Source organism: Muntiacus reevesi, chromosome 2, assembly GCF_963930625.1.
Source record: "Muntiacus reevesi chromosome 2, mMunRee1.1, whole genome shotgun sequence".
Taxonomy (NCBI): Eukaryota; Metazoa; Chordata; class Mammalia; order Artiodactyla; family Cervidae; genus Muntiacus; species Muntiacus reevesi.
Window position 1 is genome coordinate 223,302,994 of NC_089250.1, and position 12,922 is coordinate 223,315,915.

General features: G+C 40.5%; 1 protein-coding gene and 1 pseudogene across 1 annotated transcript in view; both read left to right on the forward strand.

Moving 5' to 3' along the window:
• The window catches only part of CDH13 (cadherin 13), a 978,634-nt gene that overhangs the window by 679,668 nt on the left and 286,044 nt on the right, over positions 1-12,922 (forward strand). The gene's annotated exons all lie outside the window — the stretch shown is intronic.
• On the forward strand, positions 9,933-9,989 carry LOC136162186 (U6 spliceosomal RNA; annotated as a pseudogene).

The following is a 12,922-nucleotide window of genomic DNA, read 5'->3' on the forward strand; positions in this document are numbered from 1 at the left end:
TATTAACAGTAAGTGCCCTGTGTATTCTTCCAGAAAAAAAAAGAAAGAATAGAGATAACACTAGCTCTGTAGGGTAAGCAAAGTCCCCCACCCCAACCCCACCAAGATGCATGCATCCCAGTCCCAGAAACCTGTGAGGATGTTACCCTAGGTGGTAAGGGGGACTGTGAAGACATGATTAGGTTAGGGAGCTTGATTTAGAGAGGTTATCCTCATGATCCCAATGTGATCTCTTATTAAGACAGATGCAAGTGCTCAGAGAAGAAAGAAGGTTCTGTGCTGCTGGTCTTAAAAACGGAGGAAGGATAAACGTCCGTAGAGAGACAAATGGGTAAAGAAGATGTGGTACATACATACAACAGAGGAATGAAATAATGCCATTTACAGCAACATGGATGGACTTAGAGATTATCATACTAAGTGAATTAAGTCAGAAAGAAAAAAGTTTCGTATGATATCACTGATACATGGAATCTAAAAGAGATGATACAAATGAACTTATTTATAAAACAGAAATAGACTCACAGAGATAGAAAAGAAATTTTGTTTACCAAAGAGGAAAGGGCAAGCAGGGATAAATTAGGAGTTTGGATTAACAGATATATACTACTCTATATAAAATAGATAACCAACAAGGACCTCCTATATAGTGCAGGAAACTATATTCAGTATCTTATAATCACCTATAATGGGAAAGAATCTGAAAAAAGAATATATGACTGAGCCACTTTGCTCTACACCTAAATCTAACACAACACTGTAAATTAATTATATTTTAATTTAAAATAAAATTTTTTAAAATGTAGAAAGGGGATCAAGTGCCAATGATCTCTTAGAAGATGCAAAAGACAAGGAAACAGATTCTCCTCTCGAGCCTGCGGGAAAGAATGCAGCCCCCTGGAACCACTGCAGAATTCTGGACTCCAGAACTATTAGGGAGTAAATTTGTATTGTTTTAAGCATTCAGGGTCACTTGTTACAGTAGCCATACGAAACGGATAATCTAGCAAATTCAATTTTATTTGCTTAAGGGCCATAGTCTGCACGTGGACTCAGTTATTCTTTACTAATATAGCACCTTGTCACCTAGTTTTTCACTGGCCCAGGTCTTTCCCTAAGTTAGGTTTACAAGCACCTGGGAGGTAGAGGCTGTGCTTGGTGGGTCACATAGTCATCCTCTTGGCTTCCCTGCCTTCTCAGGAGGCAATATAGCTGCTTAGTTACAACTTAAAAGGACATGGATGAAGTTGGAGCAGGCTGTAGACTTGCTCAGTGTCCCTGTGGCAGGAGCCCTCACCCCTCCTGGATCTCAGCTCCAGCTCCAGCGGTCTCCCCACCCTCCACACCAGCATCAAGTCCTCTTCCAAAGCTAAGGGTGTTGCATACCAGTACAAGACAGCTTAGAATGTGGAGAGTTAGTATCTCCAGAGGTAGCTAGCTGCAAGCTAGTCAGGTAAAGGGGTTGGGGGGTCGATGTCCAGCCCCGTCTATGGAAGGGAGTTCTGAGACTAACTCTGCCTGCTTTCTTGGTGGTGCCCTTTGGGACTGGGGCTGTTCCCCAGGTGGTACCCAGCTCGGTAACACACATCTATAGACTTCTTTCCTTCCTTATCTTCCTCCGAACCCTCATTCCTACTTCCTGAATTTAATTCCCCAAATAAGTCACCTGCTCTCAGAGTCTTGTCCCAGACTCAGCTCCAGGGGAAGCCAAAGTTAAGTGCCAACTCTTTTTTTCTAGCTGAGGACTCTTCAGTCTTTCTCCTAAACCTTAACTTAGGGACTTACCAGGTGGGAGCTAGTGGTAAAAAATTCACCTGCCAATGCAGGAGATGCAGGAGACTTGGGTTTGATCCCTGGGTTGGGAAGATGACAACCCAGTCCAATACTCTTGCCTGGAAAATCCCATGGACAGAGGGGCCTGATGGGCTACAGTCTACTGGGTCACAAGAGTTGGATATGACTTAGCAACTAAACCACCACCACCACTTTTTCTAGCTAGCTTACTTTGACTCTAACTTAAAAAAAAAAAAAAAAAAAAAAATTATTCTAATCACTGGTTCTAATACAAATAAACTGTAGTGATTCATTAATCTCCTTAGCCTATAATTGCAAATTGGGTTTTCTCTAGAATGTACCTAAAGGAGGTAGGTGCCCATTAAGCAATTCAGGGGAGTTTTATTTAAGCTGCAAATAAAATTAGTTTACTAATTTTTAATTCCCAGAAGGCATTTTGGAAGCCTTCCCTTCTCATTTGACCCAAACCATTTTTTAAAATTATTGTTCTCCTAAACTGAAGCCCTTTCCAGCAATCCACATAAGAAGTCTTAAAACTCATCTGTTTTCTTTTTTGTAATTGACTTACAAATGCATAATTGACTCACAAATGCATAATTGACTATGCATGGCATTTTAAAAGGGCAAAGTTTCCATTTGCTTCTTGATTTCTTTGGAGTTTCTCCATTTTCCTAAGCCCTCCTCCAACAGTATTCCAAGTGATTCCTTGAGTCTTCTCCACTGATAGCACCATCTTGCCGGCATCTTAATGGAGGGATCATTTCACCTCTGTTCTTAGCAATATTGGCACTCATTGGGGACAATTTTCAGAGTCCTTATTTGCAACTGAAAATGCTCCTGGCCTCATTCTTCTGACACGTGGACAATTCTTTCATGAGTCATGTAACTATAAATTATCACTGCAATCATCGTTAGAATGAAACTCCAATACTTTGGCCATCTGATGCAAAGAAGCAACTCTGGAAAAGACCCTTATGCTGGGAGAGGTTGAAGGCAGGAGGAGAAGGGGACAACAGAGGATGAGATGAGTGGATGGCATCACTGACTCGATGGACATGAGTTTGAGCAAGCTCCAGGAGTTGGTGATGGACAGGGAAGCCTGGTGTGCTTCAGTCCATGGGGTCACAAAGGAGTCGGACACAACTGAGCAACTGAACTGAACTGCAACAGTTGAGTTTCAGTTGGCAAACCGAAAACCCTAGTCACAAGTACAGATAAACACACACAAACACATACACACGCACAAACTATACACTTTAAGTAACTTTAGAAAAGGCATAAAGAGTATGGCATCTGTGATTTGAAAAAGGACTTTCTAAAGATAGTATTTAGTTAAAGTGAGCAGACTTAGAAGTGACTGTTGCTGCTCCTGCTGCCTTGCATGGATATAAACCCATATCTGCACCCTGTATAAAGAGGACTCTTGCAACAGGAAGCAAGGACCAGGGCTAAAGAGAAAGAGCAATGCAAATACTAAGCCAAAATTAGGAACACAAGGCTTCTCTACTTAATTCAGGTGTTTCACTTGGGGAAAATAGGTGACTGATGCTTTTCAGTAACTTGATTGAATCAGGGTGTGGAGGTGGTGTCTTATTCTTGGTCTCCATCTCCATGTTGATGCAGGCAAGAATTTCAAGAGAATTTGGTTTATTTTGAAGGTGCAGGAATCTAATTCACATTAGGAAAGTAAAGAAATAAGACAGGAAAAGAAAAGCAACCAATGATGGGTGATTATCTAGCCATTTACTTCCATGGATGCCGAACGTGCAATCCCACTAGGAAACACTGGAAAACAGTTTTTAAAACTAAGGCTTTAGAGAGAGTAATGTGGGAGCTGGGGTGTTTATGCACCAGTTCCCATCAGTGACTGATTGAGGGCTGCTCCTCAACTTAGGGGTGTTAATTCCACAGTCCTCCTGGCCTGCCAGGTGCTAAGTAGAGTGGCCTCCTCTGCATCTGAAGAAAGCCCTCAGGGCAAGAATGAAGGTTTCCAAGTCAGAAGTCTGCAGGAAGGGACTGATAAGACCTGATGGGGCCAACAGCCTGTACAGGGATGAAATTAGTTCAGCTTGGGATGCGAGAGCTCAAGCCATGCTAGAGGCACCTAAGTGACTAGACTCAGATCTCAGTAAACACTGACTTGAGTTTCACTATTGACCTTGATCTGTCAAGTAATCTACCCATTGCTTGTGCCGCATGAGGACTAAATTACCACCATCCATTTCTCTAACGGGCTTCCCTGGTAGCTCAAGTTGGTAAAGAATCTGCCTGTAATGCAGGAGACCCCAGTTCAATTCCTGGATTGCAAAGCTTTGCTGAAGAAGGAATAGGCTACCCACTCCAGTATTCTTGGGTTTCCCTTGTGTCTTAGCTGGTTCAAAGAATCCGCCTGCAATGTGGGAGACCTAGGTTCTATCCCTGGGTTGGGAAGATCAACTGGAGAAGGGAAAGGCTACCCATTCCAGTGTTCTGACCTGGAGAATTCCATCGACTGTATAGTCCATGGGGTAGCAAAAAGTTGGACACTAGTGAGCGGCTTTGACTTTCATACATTTCTCTAGCCTATTTCCTTCTTGAAAATGACATCTCTCACAATGAAACCCCCTCCTTCATTGTATATGACTCACATGGCCAGTAACTCATCCATCTTTTCCCCAGAAGTAGGTTCTTGAGTGGTACAATCTGTGCCATGTCATTTCTCAACAAGACAGAAGGGATTTGATTCTAGGAATATCATTAAGTTCAAGTTGTTTAACTGGCTGCTTCTAAATCCCGACTTGTGTCTGGTTGCTTATACATGTTAACAGAGAATTTCTAAATTACAAGTTGAGGAATGTTTCTGGAAGGTATTTAAAGCCTGCTTAAGCAGGTTAGAGTCTTATATTCTGTCTGAAGGAACTGTTATCAAAATGCATTTGACAATGGGCATGTGAGTAAGTTGGTGAAGGGGTCCCTGGGAGTTCCAAGCACAAATCCTGTTAACAGGTAATAAGATTATGAACACAATCCATGTAGAACACATGGTTTTATCAGCTGAAGCGGAGCACTGAGATGCCAAGTTGCTAATGGAATTCAGCTTCTCTGTCTTTCATGGGTTTCTAAATAGACAAAGTTCATTCCTATCCAAATTACCAATAGAATCAAAGCTATATCCAAGTGTGGAGTGGGTATTTGTTTATTTCTTCTACTCATGAAAAACAGAAAGCTTTTTTGCTTTCTAACCTTTTTTTCCCTCTCTTATACTGTAATTTTCTCCCATCTTCTGAAAATGTCAGAAAATGAACCAAATATGAAAACTCATGTTGCATTTTGAAGTGTCTGACCACAGTCTATAGACCCAGATAATGCCAGACTCTAATTTCAGTGTTCAGGAGGGTAAAGGTTATTGGCTAATGGCCTTTGAGAAAGGAGAAAAAAGTACTATGTTGAATGCAATACAAACCCCCATATTTTGTGTTAGGATCTTTTGTAAGTTCTAGCTATACTGCAGTCATAGGATATTCTTTCTTTCTTCTTTTATGTCTTTGTAGGTTGCTTTAAATATGCTTCATTTATATATACTACTCTTAGAAATTCTTTTTTTATTCCACATTGAACTTTTTTGAAAAATATTACAAAGAAAGTTTGATTTGATCACATTCAAGCAACAGAATTGTGGAAAATTCACCACCAAAATTTTGACTGTTTTCTTGCCAAGTTCAGTCAGGGTGTTGAGTACTCACCAATACTACCTGCTACACCCACTCAGACCCCGATGATGTCAGGCTACAGGTGTGGGAACATAAGGATTGGAGCAGTCATTTATGATCAAACCAATCTTTTCATCTATGAATGCTTTCAGTCTTTTCCCAGATATGCAGTATTGAAATTCAAAAGTCAGTTCATGGTAGAGCATCCTTTTTCTCTTCCCCATGTAATAGGTCAGTTGGTTCATGCTAATTCCATCCACAACAGTGATGTTCCACACTCCTTCCTGACTTTAGCATCTTCCAGACACACCAGACTGTCTGTTGCTGAAAAGTACCAAGCTCATACCCATCTCAGGGGGCTTTGCCCAAGATACTCTTTAAAACAAGTACCTACTGACCTCTGAAGGGGTCAGTGCTTCCTTGCAGAGGTCTTTTCTGGTTACCTTACCTGGATTAGCTTCCCACTCAGCTGCACTCTGTCAGATCTCTCACTTGTGTTTTCTCTGTAGTGTTTCCCACCAACCAAAAGCACCCAAGCTGTATAAGCACCACCTGGTCTCTGGCCAGCCTCCCTGTGCCACATAAAAAGCCTGATGACAACAGAGACTTTGTCTCTCTTGTTCTCAGTAAAATCATCAGTGGCCCCAAATAGGACTTAGCACATCATCATGGGTGCTCAACAAGTTTTTGAAAGACTGAATACATTTGTAAATAAAAAACTGAGACACATTTACAATCCCTTTAGCACTTAGCACATGCTATTTTTAAAGGTGATGTCTCAAATAACCTATGACACCACAAAGACCATTTTTGATCCCTTCATGTCCTTGGCACCTAGTACAGAGTCTCATACATAGTAGGTGCTCAAATGTACAGGTTAGCGAGTATGTGAAAACGCAAGGAAATCACATACAGGGAAGGAAGCTAATGTGTGCCGAGCATCTGTATGCTTGCTGGCATCTGCTTCTCATTTAATCCCCATGACAAGTCACATAAAGTGGATAGTGGCATCCATGTGTTACAGACAAGAAGACCAAGCCTGCGACCACACAGCACATCAGGGCAAATTGGAGTCCAAATCCAAATTCCGAGCAGTGCTCAATCACACTGCTCACAGACTGCTAGGAGTGGGGTCTCTGTGAATGTTTGTGAAGGAGGCAGAGGAAAGCAAGTGGAGCTGTAAGTTCAAGACTCTGTTTTGGTTTTTTTTTTTTTTTTAATGGTTTTATATTTTTATTTATTTATTTATTTTTTTAATTTTTCAGTGGGTTTTGTCATACATTGATATGAATCAGCCATAGAGTTACACGAATTCCCCATCCTGGTCCCCCATCCCACCTCCCTCTCCACCCGATTCCCCTGGATCTTCCCAGCCCAACAGGCCCGAGCACTTGACTCATGCATCCCACCTGGACTGGTGATCTGTTTCACCACAGATAATATACATGCTGTTCTTTCGAAACATCCCACCCTCCCCTTCTCCCACAGAGTTCAAAAGTCTGTTCTGTTCTTCTGCGTCTCTTCTTCTGCCCTGCATATAGGGCCATCGTTACCATCTTTCTAAATTCCGTATATATGTGTTAGTATACTGTGATGTTCTTTATCTTTCTGGCTCACCTCACTCTGTATAATGGGCTCCAGTTTCATCCATCTCATTAGAACTGATTCAAATGAATTCTTTTTAACGGCTGAGTAATATTCCATGGTGTATATGTACCACAGCTTCCTTATCCATTCATCTGCTGATGGGCATCTAGGTTGCTTCCATGTCCTGGCTATTATAAACAGTGCTGCGATGAACATTGGGGTGCACGTGTCTCTTTCAGATCTGGTTTCCTGGGTGTGTATGCCCAGAAGTGGGATTGCTGGGTCATATGGCAGTTCTAATTCCAGTTTTTTAAGAAATCTCCACACTGTTCTCCATAGCGGCTGTACTAGTTTGCATTCCCACCAACAGTGTAAGAGGGTTCCCTTTTCTCCACACCCTCTCCAGCATTTATTGCTTGTAGACTTTTGGATAGCAACCATCCTGACTGGCGTGTAATGGTACCTCATTGTGGTTTTGATTTGCATTTCTCTGATAATGAGCGATGTGGAGCATCTTTTCATGTGTTTGTTAGCCATCTGTATGTCTTCTTTGGAGCAATGTCTGTTTATTTCTTTGGCCCATTTTTTGATTGGGTCATTTATTTTTCTGGAATTGAGCTTCAGGAGTTGCTTATATATTTTTGAGATTAAACCTTTGTCTGTTTCCTCATTTGATATTATTTTCTCCCAATCTGAGGGCTGTCTTTTCACCTTACTTATAGTTTCCTTTGTTGTGCAAAAGCTTTTAAGTTTCATTAGGTCCCATTTGTTTATCTTTGCTTTTATTTCCAATATTCTGGGAGGTGGGTCATAGAAGTTCTTGCTGTGATTTATGTCAGAGTGTTTTGCCTATGTTCTCCTCTAGGAGTTTTATAGTTTCTGGTCTTACATTTAGATCTTTAATCCATTTTGAGTTTATTTTTGTGTACGGTGTTAGAAAGTGTTCTAGTTTCATTCTTTTACAAGTGGTTGACCAGTTTTCCCAGCACCACTTGTTAAAGAGATTGTCTTTTTTCCATTGTATATCCTTGCCTCCTTTGTCAAAGATAAGGTGTCCATAGGTTCGTGGATTTATCTCTGGGCTTTCTATTCTGTTCCATTGATCTATATTTCTGTCTTTGTGCCAGTACCATACTGTCTTGATGACTGTGGCTTTGTAGTAGAGTCTGAAGTCAGGCAGGTTGATTCCTCCAGTTCCATTCTTCTTTCTCAAGATTACTTTGGCTATTCGAGGTTTTTTGTTTTTCCATACAAATTGTGAAATTATTTGTTCTAGTTCTGTGAAAAATACCGTTGGTAGCTTGATAGGGATTGCATTGAATCTATAGATTGCTTTGGGTAGAATAGCCATTTTGACAATATTGATTCTTCCAATCCATGAACACGGTATGTTTCTCCATCTGTTTGTGTCCTCTTTGATTTCTTTCATCAATGTTTTATAGTTTTCTGTGTATAGGTCTTTTGTTTCTTTAGGTAGATATACTCCTAAGTATTTTATTCTTTTTGTTGCAATGGTGAATGGTATTGTTTCCTTAATTTCTCTTTCTGTTTTTTCATTGTTAGTATATAGGAATGCAAGGGATTTCTGTGTGTTAATTTTATATCCTGCAACTTTACTATATTCATTGATTAGCTCTAGTAATTTTCTGGAAGAGTCTTTAGGGTTTTCTATGTAGAGGATCATGTCATCTGCAAACAGCGAGAGTTTCACTTCCTCTTTTCCTATCTGGATTCCTTTTACATCTTTTTCTGCTCTGATTGCTGTGGCCAAAACTTCCAACACTATGTTGAATAGTAATGGTGAGAGTGGGCATCCTTGTCTTGTTCCTGATTTCAGAGGAAATGCTTTCAATTTTTCACCATTGAGGGTGATGCTTGCTGTGGGTTTGTCATATATAGCTTTTATTATGTTGAGGTATGTTCCCTCTATTCCTGCTTTCTGGAGAGTTTTAATCATAAATGAGTGTTGAATTTTGTCAAAGGCTTTCTCTGCATCTATTGAGATAATCATATGGTTTTTATCTTCCAATTTGTTAATGTGGTGTATTACGTTGATCGATTTGCGGATATTAAAGAATCCTTGCATTCCTGGGATAAAGCCCACTTGGTCATGGTGTATGATTTTTTTAATATGTTGTTGGATTCTGTTTGCTAGAATTTTGTTAAGGATTTTTGCATCTATGTCCATCAGTGATATTGGCCTGTAGTTTTCTTTTTTTGTGGCATCTTTGTCTGGTTTTGGAATTAGGGTGATGGTGGCCTCATAGAATGAGTTTGGAAGTTTACCTTCATCTGCAATTTTCTGGAAGAGTTTGAGTAAGATAGGTGTTAGCTCTTCTCTAAATTTTTGGTAGAATTCAGCTGTGAAGCCATCTGGTCCTGGGCTTTTGTTTGCTGGAAGATTTTTGATTACAGTTTTGATTTCCTTGCTTGTGATGGTTCTGTTAAGATCTTCTATTTCTTCCTGGTTCAGTTTTGGAAAGTTATACTTTTCTAAGAATTTGTCCATTTCATCCAAGTTGTCCATTTTATTGGCATAGAGCTGCTGGTAGTAGTCTCTTATGATCCTTTGGATTTCAGTGTTGTCTGTTGTGATCTCACCCTTTTCATTTCTTATTTGGTTAATTTGGTTCTTCTCTCTTTGTTTCTTAATGAGTCTTGCTAATGGTTTGTCAATTTTGTTTATTTTTTCAAAAAACCAGCTTTTAGCTTTGTTGATTTTTGCTATGGTCTCTTTAGTTTCTTTTGCATTTATTTCTGCCCTAATTTTTAAGATTTCTTTCCTTCTGCTAACCCTGGGGTTCTTCATTTCTTCCTTCTCTAATTGCTTTAGGTGTAGAGTTAGGTTATTTATTTGGCTTTTTTTCATGGCCCCTGCGCAAGGATGACACGCAAATTCGTGAAGCATTCCATATTTTTACATCAAGAAACAAGTTCAAGACTCTGTCACTGGAACTTCATTCCAACAATGAGCCCTTGATAAAGAACTAAATGCACTTTATCAATGGGTCTGTTTTCACACTGTAAGGATGTCTACAAACAAAAAGATTATTGGGAAGTCAGATGTATGTTGCCACCATAGCCATTTGGATGGGGCCACCATAGTGGTGGGGAATGGGAGGCAGGTCACCCTTTTGTACTTATGGTTTCACAAGGGAGGATGAACCCAGGGGAGGGGACGGGGCACATGAGCTCATTGCAGATGGGTGTCAGGACTGGAATACGAAGGCTGCTCTAACTGCTTGTCATCTGTGAGTTCTCATCCACTGTGAGGTCATGGGCCCGTTTGAGAGCTGATGGAAAGCAGAACCATCCGGTGTGCATACAGCCATGCCTTTATGATTTCAGGGCATTATGAACCCAGAGTAAGAACTCCAGCCTTCAAAAATCCCCAAAACTATGAACAGTGGAAATTTTTAAATAAAAGAAGTGACAGTTCATGTTATCTTCTTTTAAAGGAAATTTAACTGTGTTTTACAACCCATACACACATTTGGGGAAAAAAGAAAAAAGTCTGTCATCATAACCTAGCTACTATTTTCCTTTCTCTGATATATTGACATTTTATTTCATTGTGCACAGTTATACATTTGGCTTTTTTAACTTAACACACATAGCATCAAGCAATTGTAACAGCGTTTCACAATCAGTATTTAATTGGAAGTGTTTCAGCATAATGTTATTGTAATATTCAAATGCAAAGCTCGGTGATGCAATGAACATTGGTCTCCGTTTTGTGTAAAATTATTTTAAAACCCATTAAATTTTGTAATGTGAATTCTCTTCCATCTAGAGGTCCCCTACAAATGGCTTCAGATCTCACAACAAGTGATGTTTTAAAACAACACATAAGAGTATTTCGCTTTAATGTAATCACAGCCTCAGGCCATAATAAAAACAGAATTTCCCCCCAATTATTATCAGTCACTCCTCCTCCAGACAACATCATGATAAGACAGAGCAACTTCCATTCCTCACCAGTCAACTAATCATCTATTTGCCAAGCCTTCTTTATAAATGGAACAGAACACATTTCACTATGCAATGCAGTCATGTTCCCCAGCTAGAAATCGGGGTGGAATGATCTTGGGGAAAGTCACGAAAGGATTAAAACATGTGCACTTTGAAGAGAAACGGTCCCCTGGTCGTGCAGCCCATAAACAGACCGCTTCTCCCACATATCTGCAGAGCGGCCCTGCCTCGCCTTGCTCACCTCATCCACCTTGCCACCCTCTCTTTTTGTCCTTGGAAAACTCCAGAAAAGCTAACAGTTCACTTCCTTTAACAAGTACCCATTTTCAACCTGTATGCTTTAGTGAAAGTACTTTCCAGAAAGTTCCACAGATGTCCTGACTGCTTAATCCAGTAGCCACTCATTTGTTTTGACCTCTCCATAAGAACAATCACATCTTCTTGAGCATTTTATTTTACCTGCTCTCCCCTGCATCACTTCTACTACACCTCCATGTTCGTCACTGGATCATCTTCCTCCTTGTATAAGTATCCCCCAGCTTTCAGGGAGCAATGCTTTCTTTTCTCCACAGGTGAAAATCCCACCCAACAGTTTGAAGTAAACCATCTATACCAATCCCTGCCACTGCTCTGACCTCACTGCTGAGTGTCCAGGTTTAATTTCTAACTTCCTATTAGCATCTTCACACAGATGTTCTTGAAGCACTGTTAATAGCTTGGGAAAATAATGTACAGAGGTAAATAACAGCTCAGGTGTAGGAGCCAGGGTGCCTGGGTTTGAATCCTTGTTTTGCCACTAACTAGCTGTGTGTCCTTGGGCCACCTGAGTAACCTGTCTATGCCTCAGTTTCCTGATCAGTAAAACAGGTAAAAAATAATACTTGTCTTATAGGATTCTTGTGTTTCTTATAGGATTCTTTTATTAGTTCCACTAAATAACATGTACACCTCTTTGGAACAATGCCTGGCACATGCTAAATAGTCTTGAAGTTTTGGCTGTAATTAAATTTAGAAGTTATTTTTATCAATAATATTATTAGCTAACTTTTTCTGAGTATCATCCAAGTGCCTTACATGCATTAATTATTCTATTTATCCTTAAAACAATCCTCTGAGGCAGCCATTATTATTATTTTCACTTTACGGATGAGATAACGTAGACACAGAGAGGTTAATTCGTTAACTCAAGGACACACAGCTTTCTCAAGGTAACATTGTAAGTGGTAGAGCCATGATTTCAGCTGGTGCAGTCTGACTTCAGACCCAGACTTCTAACCCCTTCACTGTACCACCTGCCCTGCTCCATTGAAGGTTGAAATCAAGTTATTTTCTTCTTTGTTAGACTGTCATCCTCCCATTTTCTCTCCCCTCCCAGAGACCACCTTTATGCCCCCTTTCTCTTAACCTGCCAATCATCACATGCTATACCCAGAGTATTTCCTTCACCTTTTCCCCATCCTGTTCCCACTACCGCTGACCAGTTGAACTTCCCTCTCCAGCTTCACCTGCTGTGACACCGCCTTTCTGGTCACACTGCCCTTGCTCTCTCGCTGTTTACAATTCATCCTTCTCACTGACACTGCAGGACTGTTTAGAAAAGGAAATGGAGAAAGTCTCCAGCTTTACAGGATTAAGGCAGAGAGGCTGCAGCAAACCAACACTTGAGCAGGCAAGACAAATACACTTTAAATATTTCTGCAGCAGCCAGAGAAATTCTAAAGTAGCAGTCAGTGATTAACACCCATCACCAGAGATGTTTCATCTGAAGCAGACAGGCCAGAGAGATAGGATTTCGGACTCTGTAGACATATCCCATTTTCCCTAGCATGTAAGCAGTCAGGATTCTCTCTTCAATTTGGACAAATCCCTCTCTGCCTTGA